The sequence below is a fragment of the Lissotriton helveticus genome, chromosome 4_1 (genome assembly GCF_964261635.1).
Source record: "Lissotriton helveticus chromosome 4_1, aLisHel1.1, whole genome shotgun sequence".
NCBI lineage: Eukaryota > Metazoa > Chordata > Amphibia > Caudata > Salamandridae > Lissotriton > Lissotriton helveticus.
This window is the reverse complement of record NC_136063.1, coordinates 1345789198-1345806191: the sequence shown is the minus strand read 5'-3', so window position 1 is coordinate 1345806191 and position 16994 is coordinate 1345789198.

The window sequence follows — 16994 nt, the reverse complement described above, 5'->3', positions numbered from 1 at the left end:
TGTGGCAGTGTTTTCAGAGTGGCTGATTACGGAGAGCAGCGCTCACTGTTCAATCCCCGGCATCGGTGGCAGTTCAGCTCAGCACCATGTGACTCTAGGCAATAGGTCACTTAATCTCCCCAGGGTCCCAGCGCCTTGAAACCTGAAGGGGTGAAGTGGTTGCACATTACAAATATGGATAAATGAATGAAAGTCTGTTGTGGTGTATTTGATTATGTTGCGAATTTTGTGTGTTTTGTGTTCTCCACAGCAGGATTTTAAGTGGGATGAGTGTACTGGGGGGTATTGCACGAGGGCGTGACTTACAAGCACAAAAGCGACACATCTCTGATTGGCATAGTGTCCCACACTTATGGTATCTTAATACTTCTGTCATTGCACATCATCCAGATATGTGATACGACAAGTCCCATTGCACCTTAAAATGCCAGACCTATTGGATTTGCTAATGGTGGTAACACCCCCCACTCATGCTGACCAAGCTACGCCCTTTGCTTTTCCATGGCGGAACATTGATTTGCTGAGGAGTCTATGTACACGTGTAGGTGTGACACTTACCGGCGGTTGTAACCACAACTGTGTTGATTTGGGGCGTCAGCGAGCAGGTACAACAGTGACCGAACATGTGCGATAGGATCCCTGTCAGCACAGTAAGTGAGAAGCTGTGTACAGCTGAGTTTCGGCCTTGACCTGACCAGTCCACAGGTAGATCGCCCCCCCAGCCGCCACACGGACCTCCGGTGACTCTGTAGCCTGCTGTAGCCTGCAGCCTCTGCCTGTTGCTGCGTGATCCCTTGCCAACTGCATCTCGCTTTTTCCCCTGTACTGCTGTGTTGTGTCCTTGAGCCCACTTCCCTCGCTTTGCTTCTGTGCCCTGTGCCCCCTTCCCTTCGTTTTTGCTTTCTATGCCCTTGAGCCCCCTTCCCCCGTTTTTTGCTTCTGTGTCCTTTCTCCCCCCGCCTCCCTCTGTGCCATTTTCCCGCCGCTGTGCTCCTGCGGCCCCGCCCCCCGCTGTTCCCATTCGCCACCCCGCTCCCGCCTCCCATCTGCTCCTTCCTCCCACAGCCCCTCATATGGAGGCCGCGCAGCAGATGCTGCAGTTGGACCGCCTCCGACAGGAGCACAGAAGTTGTTCTGACTGGAATTGTAATGAGGTTAAACCTCCGACTGGCTCAAACGTGGTTGGTGTATCCATCACAGGCAGCCTGAAACGGTGCCTAGGTCTTAGTTTACATAGACCATTGTACTTTTGGCAGTATTTTTACCTAAATCGTCTCAACTTGATATCTCCAGTTACTCTTATTAGAGTTTTGGCATTTGGCTATCATTTTGCTTGTCAAATTATTCTTTATGTATTATAAATTAGAGTGGAATTTTTATTATTTTGTGTTTGATTTAACTGTTTTGGTTTTACTAAATGCCTTACACATTTTCTTAAGTTAAGTTTGTCTGTTCTTCGCAATATCTTCCAAAGGCTAAGTTCAAGTTTAAGTTACTGAAATCTTTTACTGGACCTAACAGGATAGCCTTTATTACGTTTAGTGGACCTCACATCCACCCCAACTAATCAACCATTTTCTCACAACTATCGCACCCTGGCAGAAAAGGTAGGCTTTCGCCCAGGAATATGTCTGATCTTGGGCCAAAAAGCAGGGTTACATATGCATTCAAGACAATCTGTATCATCTTAAAGTCAATCAACACAAAAAAGCCAGACTCCACAGCTAAAAAATCACAGCACAAGGTAGACTGTACTGTGTATACATCACACATTGTAGACTGAAGATAGAAAAATCCCAGAAGGAAAAGACAAGGAAGGAAGAAGGAAAGGCACACGTTAGCATGTCTTCACTAATTAGGCCTCCAGTCAAGAACAGGGGTCATTTGCATCTGTATTCTTGCTCTGTAAACCTCTCGTTAGGAATGGACTAAATAAATCCCTCTAATTTAACAATTTACATTTTTAATTTAGATAATGTAATACTTAGCATTTCTGTCCAGTTTCTTGAATACATTTAGAAAAATGTTTCACTATGTTTTTTTATTCGAACCAGACCATTCTGATCCCATTATTGCAAAGAAGGATTAATTAGTACCGAATGAACTGATACAAAATAATAAAATTATCAAAATGTTCAGATATTTAAATTATTTCATATCAGTACATTCCTGATTAAAAAAACACAACCATGATGAACTTAAATTGTGTTATAATATTTGTGTGGAGCTGCATCATGACGGACAAATAAGGTGTACTTATTGTGAAGTGGTGAAAAGAATCCTGCACATCTAATCTCAATCTCGACCAAATCAATCAAAGTGATCCAGGAGGAAGACTGAAAGTTGAAGATCTGTACTCAAGACTTAAGTGTCACATTGCAAATCCAAAGAACGAAAACATCCTAATATAGCTGAATGTGTATCTTTCAGAAGTGTACACAATATTAAGACAGAGCACACTGACTGACTTTTAGATTAAAAATCAACTATTTCTACACGCAAAGGGAAATCAAAAAAATACTGCATTGTATAACTTGGCAGCCTAAAAAGAATGGGTCAGCACAAAGTGTAATCAAAATGTAAAATAGCAAAGAAAGAAACTATTACAGAAACCAAGCTGATTCATAAACAACATATGCAGAAAATGATCACACGTGACCTGAAGGAAAGATATGAAAAATGCATAAAATAGCCGAGTGTCACCTCACCTAAACCCTTTTCTTTCCTAAATGAGCTCTATTTTCAGCAATCCATTTTCCAGTATGAAAATTATTTTTGAATATCAAAGTGGCAACTGACATTTGATGGCCTGAAATCTGAATAATGCAAACAACTTCACCCGCCCCCAATCTAAACATGATTTACAATAATCTGCGATATTGGAGTGAAATGCCCTTTCATTCATTCAAATATGAGGGCAATCAGGAGTTGAAAGAGGAAAGTGGCTCACTGTTTTATTATCGGTAAAGCTTGACTTGGTTCAGAGGGTTTTTATGTTCAAAGCAAAACTTTTCAGTGCAGTGCATTTGACTGAACCGAAGCAGTACTAGACGTAGGAAGAGCGAACTTTAGAGTCATCACCACAAAAAACAAGCAAACAGTTAGGTGCTCCTATACCTTTTTTAAAAGTTCTGTGGGCAGAGTTGGGGACAACTGAGCTTCATTTAAATATTCGAATCTTTAAATTTTAAATGTAGACGATGTTGTGTGTATGCGTAAGATTGTTAGTGCCTTTTATGTCATACTTCAGGCATGCCTTACTAATCCGGGCAAATGTATTTATTCATGAACGTGCAGAGTATACTTTTTATATTATTAGAAATGTCAGTTTCAGCAATCCATAACAGATAACGAGGTAGGAGGAATTAAGTTAACTTTCTCATCCAAATTCGGTACTTGGTTACAGATCTGACATGGCTCTACCGAGCACATGCATTTGTGGGTTGGCAGGGTGTGAGGCAGTTTTACTGCTGTTGGGGGCTGGTTTTGTTGCTTGGGTCCATCCGCGTTTCCTGTTAGGAGCTCTTTAGTGCTTTACAAATAAATAATGTAAAACAAATGGTTTTAAAGTTTGTCGGTCATCAGGGCCAGACTGGCCGTAGCGGCCACCGGGCTTTTCCCCGTGGACCGCCAGTGTGGGGGCCAGTTTTGGACCCCTGGGGCCGTTTTCGTTACTGGGGGCCTGTTTTGCTGCACAGCTGCAATAACGGCCCCCTGTAACAAAACCGACAGCGGTGAGACAGAGTGGTGCTTCCAACTAGCACCCCCCACCCCTCCCCTGGGCCAGCCAAGCTGTGTGCCAGGGCCAGTTTCGGTTCCTAGTCCGGTCGTGCCAGTCAGACCACACTTGCTTCAAAACTATTTGTCCGTGGTTGCTAGCAGCACTGATAGTACTGAACTTCCAGGCTTTAGGGGGATAGGGTACGGCTCTTGCTTGGCACAGAGAGAGAATGAGACACTGTGAAAAACTAATTGCTTAGAATCATACAATGTGGTCAGATGGAAGCTTGTGATTTTTTTCTAGGTATCCTGGTGTCACAATGTGGAATTTGATCACCGTGTGGTTATCTTTTTCTCTCAACTGTTTTAGACAACAGCTTAATGTGTTTTGTTTCATTTTTTAAAGGACTAAATCAGCACACTTTGTTAAATACATCTGAACTATGTATGTTATATAAGGACTGGAGGTGGTAGTGTTTAGGGAGTGTAATGTTTTTATGTAGAACCAAAAAATAAAATAGAAACACCCAGACTTGGTCAGTGCATTGAAAGCATTCGCTCCACATAGCTTGAAGTCTATCGGGTATATGTTCAAGGAAGTGGCGGAGAGAGGCATTAGCCGCCATGGCTTAATGCCTCACTCAGCCACTTGAGAGTAACAAGACTGCACCATATTTACAGGGATATGGTGCAGGCTTCAATTTCCCCCTGCGCTGGTGCTACACTTAACAGTGTAGTGCCAACGTAGGCACCTGTGTCTGCGTGCAGAAGAGGATTGTTTATGTGGAGGAAGGTGTCCCTTTCTGCACATAAACACTCCTAAAATGCCATTTTGTCTCTTTTATGGATGCTGCTTCATGCAGCACATATGAAAGTCATGAAAATACATGAAACGGGGACCTTCCTGTCCATAAACAATCCATGGCAGTTTGCTTTTTTTCAATGTGTGCTGCAAAAGGCAGCACACATGGGAAAAGCAAATACGAGGCAAAATAATGCATTTCTCCTCGTTTCGCCAAGTTAAGAGCAGGTTTTCCCTGGTCTTAGTTTTGGCGCTGCCTCCTATGTACGCTGCCCTTGTACATAGGAGGTAGCGTCAAAATCAATCGGTGTTGCTGTGGAATGCCCACCGCAACACCCACTGCCCACCCCTTTCAAGCTAATCATAGCATCAAAGGGGGCATTATTTACAAGGCAGCGTTAAGCCATGTTAGGTGGCTTAATGCTGCCTTGTAAATAAGGATAAGCCCCTATCGCCACCAGAACGTCGTAAAAAGTGACGTTGTGGTCTGGATAGGGGCTTGTGCATATGATCCTGTCGTGTAGTTCCTATAGTACCCATGCAGGACCTGTGCGTTTGGATAACATAACCTGCAGGATTGGTGGCAGATTACCTCTGAGCACCCCCACCACGTATGTTAGCCTGTTTGCATTAGCTAGCTCACAGTGCCAATAGCGGCTCCTGGAGGGAGTGCTGCGGGTGGTGGAGGGGGGGGTGGGAGAGGTGCCGGATGGGGTGTAGTAAACTCCGGCATATGGCCAAACAGAGGTATGTACATAAATAAATAAATAAAACGAATGGCGATGCAGCGCGCACAGTAAAATTCATTTTATTTCTTTATTTCTTTACATTACTCCGGTCAGCAGTAAGCTAGAGTTTACTACCCCCACCCTGCTGCTCCCCCACCCCACTCCACCGCCATGCAGCACTCCCTCCAGGAGCCGCTACTGCACAGTGCCACTATAAACTCCTCTTATCGGAGAGAGAATAGTTTCTGGCAAACTTAGAACATGACAACTCTGATCCCCCAGGATCGTGGAAACAATGTACTACCTTTCGCTTAGTCACTCATGCTCACTTAGTTTCTCTCAGAGAGTTACACAGAAGAAACAGTCGGGCGGGTTACAATAAGTATTTATTGCACAGTTGTTCTTCTAGTGTAAAATATATAAGCTGCGACAACTGTTAGACAGTAGCAGATATATATGATCAGCAGTACAGTGAATATAAAAGCATAGTACAGTTCTACCATTTAGCAATAGTCATGAACACATACATGGATGTAAAATGCATGATAAAATAAATCGTGCATACTCCTACGATGCCTATCTAGATGTACCTATGTGCACCTAGCATTTGAGTAGGTGTGAAGCCAAGAATCCTTCTAGGTTTAGTCTAACCCCATTACCTGAAGTGAGAGAGTGTGGTACCCCGTCCTGGTCTCAAGTTGGACACCATGCAAGGGATGTTTAGACCGCTGTCAGCTGGATCGTCTGCATGCAGGAGCCTCAGCATCTCTGGTCAGTGTGTCGACCTGGAAGTCTCGGTTCCCTCTAGCTAACACTAGCGGGAGGTGCTGTATTTATACAGAAAGTATCTAAGGTTCTTTTGTCCCTTGTTACTTGTATTAGCCATTGTTGGGTTTGAGGATGACGTATGGGATGAACCATGTACGTAGATATGGGGAGAAAGGTGGCGATTCCCCAGCCTGGTTTCCAAGAACCCTTCTGAATATTTATTTATACGGTGTCAGTCTAAAGATGAAGTCATAGACACCATTGTTCAAGGAAACCCTCCTACGGATCCTAGGACTAGATCTAGGTAAAGGTTCAATCCTAAAAGGCTCATTACTGTGTAGTGTAGGGGAGGTGATGTAGGTGAAAGGATATGATGTTACCCGGTCCTATATTAGGGCACCTATATGAAGCATAACACTCCTATATATTACTTGTCACCCATTCTAGTTTTGTTTCAGCCACCATCTTCTCCCCCATTCAAATTTGAATTCATTCATTGAACAATGCTGCCATGTCCTCAGTCATTCATTGCATGATTGGACATGGTTCTGTAATGAGAAATTTGTTGCAAAACGCACAATGCTTGTAATGTTTTCAAAAATTCCCTGAACCATCCTTTGCTATGGCCCGGCTCGCTTTCTGGGCTTGCTCTCTACATGCAGTGTATGGGTTTTCTTACAAAATATGCAAGGGATGCTGTTACGTTTATGGAATTATTAAGTTGTACTCTTTTTATCAACTTTGGGGTGCATCACATTACAGTTTTACATAAACAAGGTAAATCACGCTACTTGATTAATTAGCAAAATACCGAAAAAAGCAAACAACTTTAAAAAGAAAGGAAACTTCAGATATAAATTTAAGTAGTTTCTCATACAGTAAAAAACTCCGGGGTATATTCTTAATAACGTGTGTTAACCATTGCAAAAGTTACTTAACGCAACCCTCAACATCGCAGTCTAGGGGGGCGGAGCCGGACCGGCGGCCAAGATGGTCGCTCGGGCTCCCGGCTCCGCCGGCTCTCCTCTCCCCCCGCCTGATCCCGTCGCCCGCCCCGCACAGCTCCGGTGCCCCCGTGTGTCGGATGGTGCGCTCAGTGGACACGCCCGACTCCGAGTGCTCTCTGTGCTCGGGAGGCGAAGCTATGGACCTCCGTGATTTTGGCCTGCTCGAGACTGGCAGCCGGGACCCCGAGTGATTTTACTGCCGCCTGGAAGTGCGACAACAACGGCTGCGAGGACCCAGAAGGTACCGGTGACCCACTATGCCGGTCGGCCCGCCCCCAAGAACTTGGCGTTAATGTGGCCTGTGGAGCATAAGGACATGACGTATACTGTTCTTTGGTCCCCCCCCCCCCCCGATGGAGTTGGTTATTTGCGGCTGGCTTCTTGCTACTCTTTTGGGACTCGGCTTGGCATGCGACGCGCTGCCTCTACCCCGCATCGCAGTTCCTCGGAGCTGGTTGCGGAGCGATACCGCTGTTCCCTCATCCTGACTGTGGGGGGGGGGCCGTCTGTGCTCCTGCACCACGAAGTGGGGGCGATGCCTCTATTGGACGCTACTGCTTTGGAGCTGTTTTTGCCATCCCCCCTTTTCCCTGCTCCTGGGGCGGGCGGCCCTGACACCGGTCGCTGAGGCTTCTATTGGGGGTCCCTTTTGTGAGTATTGTTGCACGGAGGTGTTTCTACATATGGCGTTGGCAACGCGCCCAATCGACGAATGGGAGTGGGATCTCATGCCTCCCGTGCGCTAGAAGGGCAGGCCTGGTTCTGGATTGCTACAGGGGTGAGCCCGTTATCACCGGACTGGGGACAACAACCTGCCGCTGGTCTCCTGGTTGTGTGACATTGTTTGTGTGGCTCCGGCTCCGCCGTATTCTGCAGACACTATGCTGGGACTTTGTTTTGACTTTATTGGCAGCGAAGGAGAGGTTCGCGTATCCTGGCGAGGAGTCTCACGGTGGGTGCCGGACGCTACAAAATGGCCGTCCTTGTTATTCTACGCATTGTTCACCGGATCGCATGCTGATAAAATGGCGGTGGCTTCACTTTGATGACGCAATTACCTGGAACTTTGTAAGGCTTCCTGTTCTTTTCCGCTCTGGTCTGCCCATTCGATGCGATTTAATTGCCTTCTTCCGCCTCCTGATATTTGTGACATACTTCTGCTCGGGACGGCGTGATTCCTGTGCATCAATGGCGTTCCGTTCCGTGTGTCATCGTGGGGGACTTTCCATCTTGCTCGGATAGTTTGAGGGGCTGGGCCGTAATCCTGACTCTGATCATGTTGCTTTTTGATGCATATTGTCTATCCTGGTAATACTATGATGACGGGGGGCGGCGGGGGGGGGGGCGGAGGCCTGTATTGGGGTCCCTTCCTGTTTCTACCTTCCCCTTTCGTGGGGTTTTGATTTTCTTCTCTTTTTCCCCTTTATTCTTTGTTTTTCTTTATCTTGTGTGGAATATTGTCTCTTTTCTTTCTCTTTATCTCTCTTCTCTATATTTCGGGTTAACATATGGGGCGACAGGCACGCTGCTAGGGGGGTAGGCCGTGGCCGTATGCAGAGGTGCAGGGTGGTTTTTTTTTTTTTTTTGTTCACTTTTTCTGTTCTATGGCCTTGAATGTTCCTTTTGTTTTTTGTTCTTCTCTTCCCTTTTTTCCTTTTTCTCTCCCTTTCGCGGGTCTGCCTGGAGGTAACTCGCCGTGCGTTTTCCTGATTCGAGTATGTGGTGCATGTTTTATGTTGTTTCACTGCACGGCGGGCGGGTATTCTTTTAGGTGGGGACGTGTTATGTTGATCGAATATCCTGTGTCTGCATCCTGACATAATGTCCTGCTTATGGTGCTCCTGCTGCGAATATCCTCTTTTTCATGTTTAACCCCGGTCTTGATGGGGTCTCATTGTGTGGCATCATATCCTGACTTTCTTTCATTTAAAAAAAAGCAAACCTTCCCTAATCCTGTGGCCGTGTTGGTACTTGGATCTCCTGAGTTACAGCATGGATTTACGAGGTGTACTTCCGCATTGCTCCTGTTTTACATTGTTTGTTGATTATGCCTCTGTTCCTATGCTCGACCGTGACGGTTGGTGCACTATGACTGTAACTATCTAATATGAATAAAGGTTTTAAAAAAAAACAAAAAAAAACAAAAACATTATTTGAAACAGAATTTTTAACAAATGTAGATGTTTGTATTTTTATGTTTATCCTTTGTATATGCTAGATCTATTTGTGTCTCCTGAAGAAGGCGTTTCCTCAAAACGCCGAAACGCGCGACGAGAGTATTGACTGCCACTTTCGTGTTTTTTATATTAGATGAGAATACTGTATTAATTTTGTATAATTTGTTCATGTATGTTAATTGTATATAATTTGATGCATATGCTTGTTTTTAACATAATTACTCATTAAAGAGATTAGAACTTTAAAAAAAAAACAAAAAAAAAAACATCGCAGTCTATCGCTGGAAACTTACGCCGTGTTAACCAAGTATTCACAACATGGCGGTACCATGCGATGGTCACCAGATAAAGCGTCAAATGACCACATTAAAATCAAGCCACGGCGCAAAAATGCGAAACGCGAACACAAAAAAAGCTGCGATGGGGCGTAGCATGATACAAAAAGCTGTGAAAACCAGCGGCAGGCCTGCAATTCCCAAGCAGAACAAGAAAAACACACCAGAAACAGCAGCAACATGGATGCACCCTGACCAAGCGTAGAGGCCAACTCGAACCCCACAAGCCCCACAGACCACCAGCAAGGTACAACGGGGTTGGGGAAGGCCAGGGAGAAGAGGGAGAGAAAGACGGGGTGCCGTTCTCAGGAAAAAACGTCACGGAGGTGACAGAACACTACCATCAACTGACCCATAATCACACTACCTGGAATGCAGCCGGAGTGTGGAGGAGGTCGATAGAGGAGGCCAAGAGGCACTGGAATGACCTGAAAACCTAAACCATGCACAACAGGAAGTCAGCAATGGCGACAGAAGGTGGGAGTCTTGCGCCACAGGAGGAGCCGGAGGAAATGGAAGCCAGTCATCAGTGTGGAGATGGTGCAAGGAAGTGGTAGTATGGACACAGCTCAAGAAAACTTGACACAACAACAACAACAGGGTGAGTAACGACCAGGGACTGGGGGGACGGGGGAGATGGGCACAATGGCACACATGCAAAAGTAAGTAGAGCACACTGCACACCCACAATGACCCAGGACCATGTCTCTCATCCCCGTGGCACACTGCAGCACACAGACATAGCAAGAACAGCACATCCCTTGACAATGTGGCACAAAGTGCAACACCAACACTGAAACACAGGGGACACAACTGGGTCTGCACATGCGCAGAAACAGGCCACTCGCATTGAACAGAGCAGGAAACTGTCAAATGCATATGTACGTGTACTACCTCACATCTGTCACGCAGCCCAAATGTCCACTGTCCCCCGTCAAATTGTCAGCACTGCCCAAACAGTCACAATGTACATTCTCGCACAGTCTGCATGTCAACAAGAACAATGCGCCAACATACATGTCAACATGCATCTCCCCTTCACATTGCAGAGGGACAAAAAACTATTCCAGCAGGTCAGACCAAACAACCCATCAGTGATACCTGAGACCACCACCACCCTATCTTCTACACACGCCCTACACCAGCTCATGGACATCACAGGCAAACCACCCCCAGGAGCAGGGCAGCCAAGCTACATAGAGAAGACCCCAACCCCTGCACAGACCACACAGCTGGAACCACCCACCACCATGGCTGCCTCACAACCCTTCACCTAGGCACACATCCCATTCCAACCAGGCATCAGAATGCCAAAAGGTGGTGGCTGAATAGGTGTGGGTGAGGTCAGAGCTCATGGAAGCCGAACTGGACCACATATGCGGATGTCCAAGTCCAATCAGGGACTACCTACGCCCCACAAAGGAGACCCACACTGCGACAGAGACACATGCAGATGGACATTCCCAGTACAGAACCACGCCCAGGGGCATGCACATATCAGTCACACACCCACGTTGGCTCTGCCTACGGTTGCGTAGTCCACTCCCCTTATGAATTGAGTGGGTGACGACAAAGCGACATGTCCAAGCTCTGGCCCGCTGCTTGCGGTGACATGTCTGCATCCACTGTACACAGCACAATGTAATGCCGTAGGGCCCTCATGCATACAACAAGACCATAGGGACACTTGCATATATCATGTAGAACTGTCTACGGGCATGTGCGCCTGGCCCCTTTATTGGCAGTGCCACATGTACAGTGACGCCTGTGCTGGATGTGTGTGGGGTGAGTATAAGCTAGCCCGCACAGAGTGCTTGGTGTTGGCAACAACTTGAACAGTGGACACCAGTGTAATGGAACCAGAAAACACCTGCATAACAGACTCAACTGCTGAGCAACATGGAGGTAGCCGGAGCAAGTACAGAGGTCACCCAACATACAAACAGAAGTATCCGAGAGTCACAGTGCACTGAGGTTGGGGCAACAGAGATGAGGGCGTTCATGTGAAGCAAATGTCTAAGATTGAGTCCCTTTGGGTCATTCCTGAAGAAGCTGCCGTGGGGGGGGGGGGTCACACATGCATCATCTTCCTCATCACCGTCCCCGGTCTCCCACACTGCCCGAGGTGACATTGCTGCTTGAGGTCCCCACAGCACATAAGCAAATCAGTAAAGAACAATGATTTGTGGTGCACTGAGTTAGTCGCACCTTGAGAGGTGAGCAAGGTATCAAGCAAATGATGGCATCCATGACAGGTCTGAGCAACCCCGTTGGTCTGCCAGTACCACTGTTTCGACTCTGGCAGATGGTGGTTGGAGTTTGCCCTCGCAATGGTGTTGTGTGCCTCCTGCGTTGATGCGAGGCCTGAGGCAGCAGACAGTGCAGGGCCACCTGCACATGGCGTTGATGACCCCAAGATCACCATCACAGAGGTCATCCAATATTCATTCAGACAGGGTCCCTGACTTGAGCTGCACAGAGTTAGTGGCCACGGATGCATAGCAGCCGGGACAGGCCCCCCGCTATGGAACGGTGACTTGCGGTGCTGTCAGAAAGGCCACGCGAGCTTAGCGTGTCCTCATAAATGTCTGAGGTGTATGTGGCGGAGGGTTGCGTGGGACAGTGGAAGGTGTCCTCCAGGGCATGATGCAGAGGTTTGATGTTATCTGGAAGCAGCAAATGGTGGGGTGGAAAGCAACAGCCTTGTTGCCATTAAGAATTAGGTATCAGCCACACAAGGATGAAAACTACCTCCTACCCCCTAGTCCATAGACTCAGATGTCACCAATGTATGACCAGAGAGTGTCCATGAATGTCGGGGAGCAAAATTAGTGGCACTGAGCTGAAAGGGGATGCACTCTGCGTTGAGGCCTGTACAATGATATCAAGTCAGCCATATATAAATCAAGACTGAATTTGAATAGTGTGTGACCTACTTGACCCCAGTGGAGGCCTGAGGCAGTGGTCAGCAGTGGCCCACAGCCACGTGTCGTTGGCTCGCAATGCACAGAGTTAGTGACACCAGGGCAGTTGTTCGAACACAGCCGTAACAATGATCCTATTCCCTCCAGACTGCAACGTGTCATCCTCTTACACCTCTCTTTGCATGCAATGACATGTATCCTGCCTTTGAATAATCTATGTTTCAGTTCCAATTCTGTGACCGACTCGTGCGCAGCTTAGGCCGAGGGCAGTAGTCCGTGTAGGCCCATAGACATGTGTGGTTGTAATGCTATGCACAGACTTTGTGGTACCACATTGAAGGGCCTATAGTGACATAAACTCTGCCTTAAATAATGTTCACTGCCATGGTGTAATCAAGACTCAGTTCCAAATGTGTGACCTACTTGACCGTTGTGTAGGACGGGTGCAGCAGTAGAGTACGTCAATGAGAAAGGAGATATGGCCTTTCTGTTGCGGTGATTGTGTGCTGTGTCACCCGGGGGCACAAGTAGAACATGTGTGCTGGGTATTGCCCCCCACATGTGCATGCATCCAGCTATGGCGCATGATCCTTGCTTGGTCTCCAGCGGATCTTGCGCATTGTGGTTGACATATAGATACTGGGGTACCAGGCTGATGATGGCATCCCGGACAGGTGTGAGGGACTTGGATGCGGCTGGCTGTGAGACTTCTCCGGCTGTGGCAGGTGTTGGTTGGGGGGAACCAGAGGCCAACAGATACATCGCAGCCAGCAGCTTTGTGTGGGGTGGGATGTTGGTTGTCCGCTGTGTTGGTGCCGTCAGCCTGTTGGGCAATGATATTCAGGATGCGGAGGATAGTTGTCCTTCTGAGCCTGTAGTGGGCAATGGCATCCTCTGGTGTTGAGTCTGTGAGGCTTGTATGTTTACTGTGGGTCTGCTGTCTATGTCCGTGATACCTCTGAGGTGGTCCTCCTGGGGGGAGATTTTCCGGGGGGGGCTGGGGGGGTTGTGGTCCTGGGTGTGGTGGCAGTGGGGGACTCCTTGCTGCATGTTCAGTTGCTCGGGGGCATCTGTTGTTCTTCATGTTTGGATTTGGGATGTGCTCTCTTGGCTGCTGCCGGTTGTCGTCTGACTGTACACCAGGTCCGAGTAGGTGTACATTTTCTGCTGCTAATGCGCCTTATCACCAGTTTTGTGATCTTATCGCAGATCTGTCTGGTCGTTGAAAATGTTGTGGAGAGGTGTTGTCAAAGCTTTTTGCTCGGCAACACCTACTCTGCATCTCATCAGTGATAGTTGCCGGGGTCATCCTTGGCGATGGTTTTTGTGGTTGCTATTACCGAAAAACTGGTGATATGGGCTGTTTGCACTAGCTTGTGAATTGGGTGGTAAGTTTACCACAAATTTGGCTGCGTTAAGTTGCCGATAACTCGGCGATAGCTCCTTGAGAATATACCCCCCAATTTTAACCACAAATATGATCGCATACCTTTTTTATAGATGCCTTTTTCGAAGATTCTATATAGACTGGATTCCCTTTCATGAAAACATATTGTCCCTGATTCTGAATCGGTGGAGGAATAGATGCAGTTTATTGCCCCTAAAAAATAATAATAGCTTGGGACACCTTATTGATCAGGTGAGATACATCGCACCTATTCTGACTTTTTGGGGGAAAACGTTCATGGTTCTGTGCTTAACACTCCAAAATCTACATGGTGGGCAAATATCATTCACCAGTGCCGGCTTTAGGGCAGTGCGACTGGTGCGGACCAGTGGAGGGGGCGCTGACTTCAGGAGTGGTGCTGTGTTTAGTAATAACTTATGATTGGGGAGATGAGGGGCACTTTTGCCCGGTGGTAGTGAGAGAATCTAAGGAGTCGGTCATGGGAGTGTGGGCGCCAAAAATGATTGTTGCACCAGGTGCCATCAGCACTAAAGCCGGCCCTCTCCTACACTTTCCCCCTGTTCAATCCCAGGAGGTTTGACCTACTAGAATTCAATGAAGGGTAAGGTATTAAATGCGCCTCATGATTGCTAGGTGGAGGAACTACCATCCAACCCAGAAACCCAGCTACTGCACAGACAGGATTGTACATATGGGTCTGAAAATGCTAACCAACTTGGAATCAGGGCCACTGTGGTCTGTTCAGACACAGGGAATAAAAATATCTTGATCACTATAAGTTATGCTATGACGTATGATAGTGTAGCCACAACTGTGTGTTTCTTGACAAAGAAACTAGTAAAAGTCAGCTTTATCAAACATATGAAAATAGATACCCAAAAGATACTCAAACCCCAATAGATGAATTTCTGATTTCTTTAATGTAAATTGGTTAAATGTTGTGTGCAATTGAATATGTAGTTTACTCCAATAAGTTGGTATTTTCACCAACGTGGAACTTCCATCTGTTTGTTCCTATTAAAAGCATGAGAGATGCATTTGTGATTGGCGAGCCAACCTCACACACAGGTCTGATAATCAACTAACATTTCATCCATCAGAAATGTGGCCTTGTCTCTTGCAGAGTCTCTCGCACCATTATGCAAATTGACATGAATGTAAAAGTGGCAAAAACTGAAACACTACGCAGCAAGTGAACATCAGGAGGGCACCTGCTTGGGTCTGATACAAGTTGAGCAGTGAAATTCTGAAAGATCTGAGTTCTTTGAAAGCTCTGAGAACAATGAGTTTCCATTTTCAAAAATGATAACTAAATAGGGCTGACACAGCCGGTATGTTTCCTAGGCAGTAAGAGATAAAATCGGAGGAGAATACTTTGAAGAAAATACAAAAACTGTGTCTCCAACCACGTCCTCTACTTTAAACTAGTATGAATCAGACATGACTTGCTCCATTGGAAAGAATTGCCAAATGTGTTAGAATTTGAAAACGTTATGACTTCTTTTGGAGAAAAAAATTGTCAAGTAATCCGACCCAATTATTTTTGCTTGCCATTGTATAAAAGATTTTAACTCTTCAATTTTCCAAAGTTAAAGTATTGGAGAACAATCTATGGAGATGGAAATTAATATAAACTTACTTTCTGGCATTGATATTGCAGAATGATTATTTGAATAGCCAAAAAGAGTAATCTGTGAATCTGGTAGGATATTTCTATTAAGTGAGAGACTTAAAAATAAAATGGCTGATTCCGAAAGCAAGAAAGGGAAGGTGAGGTAAAAAAGACATGTACCCGTAACCAGTCAGCAGTTGAATTGAAGCAGGATCTAAAACAGTGGTTACCAATAGATAGAAAAATCTTGTGGAAATCTTTTAGACTATCATAAACATTAATTTGGAGAATAAAATTAATTATTCTTAAATTGGTGGCCCGAAAAACTTATGAGCGAAAAAATAACTTTCACGCCATTGGATATGAGAAATTTTGCAGTCAGTTTCTTTTTATATCTTTCTTAAAAAACAGGGCAAAACAAGTGCTTGTAATTTCTGATGCAGAATTTTGTACCAACATGCGTCCATAATAAGTCATTATTAAACAATGATTTTAAAATTGTACACGCCATATCACTCACGGCTGCTGGATAGTCCTGCAATAATCTTCTTAAATTGAGAAAGACGATTGATGTCAAGCAAATTCACTTATTTCCATGTCTTTCAAGAATTGTTAATTTTGAAATCATCTAGAATGTTAAAACCAATAGCATTCCAGCCCTTAATAATTTATTTAGATAATATCTGCTCAGTCTAGCGCAATCTTCAAATGACATATATTCATGACAATCCAGAACCTTAAATCTGACATTATCTCAAGCTTGAATCTTATATTTGCTTTTTTGGGGAAGTTTTCATTCCCAACTACTTAATCATTAAAATGAAAAAATAATTATCATAGAAGGGGAAGATTAAATAATTGGACAGATGTTATATACTACATAACAAGGCTGTCTGATGATAGGGTTCTTAGGGGCATATTCTCAAAGACTTATTGCCGAGTTAGCGGCACTTTATCACAGCCAAAGTGGAGATAAATTTATCGCTCTATTTACAAGCTGGTGCTAACAGCAGATATCACCAGTTTTCCTGCGATAGCAGCCGCAAAAATCATCGCCACACCGGCAACTAACGGTAATAAGATGTAGAGTAGGCGTTCCCATGCAAAAAGCCGCGACAACACCACTTTGCAACATTCTCACTCACCAAGCAGATCGTCGATAAGATCCCAAAACATGCGTGAAGGCGCGTTAGCAGCAGGGATTTAACACCTGCTCTTACCTGGTGTTAAGTCGGACGACATCATTCCAGCGCCTCTTGACCTATTTACTTGTCCTCCTCTTCACTCCGACTGCATTCACCTTGTCCAGGATGGACTGCAATATTGCATTTTTATTTGCCAATGACACGTTAGAGGTGATGAACAGCTGTTGGTGGTGTTCTATCACCTCTGTGATGATGATCCTGTTATCCTGCGGACTGAACTTTGTCTTCGTCTTCCTCGTCTTCTTCTCCTTGCCCTTCGATGACCCCGAGGTCCAAGGCTGGTCCTCCTGGGGGCTTGTGGGGTTCTG